This window comes from Crotalus tigris, unplaced genomic scaffold (genome assembly GCF_016545835.1).
Source record: "Crotalus tigris isolate CLP2741 ecotype Arizona unplaced genomic scaffold, ASM1654583v1 scf7180000017574.252881, whole genome shotgun sequence".
Lineage (NCBI taxonomy): Eukaryota > Metazoa > Chordata > Lepidosauria > Squamata > Viperidae > Crotalus > Crotalus tigris.
In genome coordinates, this window is record NW_024096485.1 from 251287 (window position 1) to 252881 (window position 1595).

General features: G+C 34.7%; 1 long non-coding RNA gene across 1 annotated transcript; it reads left to right on the forward strand.

Annotated features, from left to right (window-relative positions):
• The first annotated feature begins 283 nt into the window (after window positions 1-283).
• On the forward strand, window positions 284-1573 carry LOC120314177. The gene is made up of 3 exons (XR_005558360.1): window positions 284-389; window positions 1121-1234; window positions 1485-1573. It is a non-coding gene; the product is annotated as an uncharacterized LOC120314177 (long non-coding RNA).
• Window positions 1574-1595: the final 22 nt, after the last annotated feature.

Here is a 1595-nt window from a genome sequence, read left to right on the forward strand (position 1 = left end):
TTCCCCCCCCCCTTACTGACCATATTGAGTTCACGGTCTCTATTCCATTTTTTCTTACAGTATTTTAAACAACTTAAAATCCTGCACTTTAAAATAATTTCACATAGGTCAGTATAATACTGGTTCATTTTATCGCAAATTCTGAATATTCATACTATTCAAATTCTGCCATGTTCATACCACTAGAGCTTTAAAATATTGGAGAGTGTAATATTATAATTTCACCCAAAGCTGTCTCACTTTTAAAAATAATGTCACAAAGAATTGATTTCTTTTTGATGCAGGAAAGACACTTGGGAGAGGTGCTTTTGGGAAAGTAGTGCAAGCAGTTGCATTCGGAATTAAGAAATCACCCACATACAAAGTTGTTGCTGTGAAAATGCTGAAAGGTATGTATAAGCTTGACATATAAGCATACATTTGACTCATAGTTGATGGTAATCAAAATGAATGCACTCTCATTTTCAAATGTTCAAAATTTGTAACCATTGCAATCTATTACATAATATATTGCATTTTTGTGACAATATAGTAATAGACAACAGCTTTTGAAAATGGCTGACCTATAATCATTGTAGTTTTCTCATTCTCTATCCCGGTATAATCATTCTCTCTCTCTCACTCACTCACTCACTGATGCAAAACATTAATGTTAAATTATAAAAGCTGAAATGATCAACCGCTGGCCTCCTTGTGAAAGATTTATAGACAAAACTTCAACCCTTAGCCAGTTCCATGGGTGTCTTGGAACATCATCCAAATCTCCAGACCCAGATTTAACATCAACAAATTCCACATACGTAAATAGAGTGAATCAAAGAGGAAGAAAGGCAAGTCTCCAATATAAAAATGAACTATGTTCAGGATCTGAGACAGCATGTAGAACAATAAGATTTAAAGAATCCAACCTGAAAGAACAACTAGTAGCACAACAGAGCCAAGTTTAAGTTTCTAAAACAGCAGACATAATTGCAGTCTGGATTTCCAACTAGTAAAAGAACCCCAGAAATAAAGTGATCAGCAAGAAACATTGGCTAGGAGTTAAACCACCTGGCATTTCTAGACCAGAGAAATCTAGCCTTGGAGCTGGAATTCCCTCTAATTTATATTATCCTTGTAGAAGGAGCAACAGCAAGTGAATATAAAGCACTGATGACTGAATTGAAGATTTTGACACATATAGGCCATCATCTTAACGTGGTGAATCTGCTGGGAGCCTGCACAAAGGGCAGAGGTAAAAAAACAAAACAACAAACAAAAAAAAATCTGAAGCTCTTATTTGTTAATTTTATTTTTGTGGGCCTAAAAGTAACCCATTTTGCTTTTGTGTTATGATAAAATGTAGGACAGTTAATGCTAAGTTCACATCAATTTTGTTTTTATTGTTTTACCTTTAAGAGAGCTTTTACCTTAAGTCTGTGCTGGTACCATTAATAGAAGTGCATTTTCTACATTCACCTTGTCATTCACCTTGTTCCTCACAGGACCATTGATGGTGATTGTTGAATATTGCAAATATGGAAATTTGTCAGGTTATTTGAAGAGCAAAAGGGATTTATTTTCTAACCACAAGGTAATGCCTCAATTGCTTCATT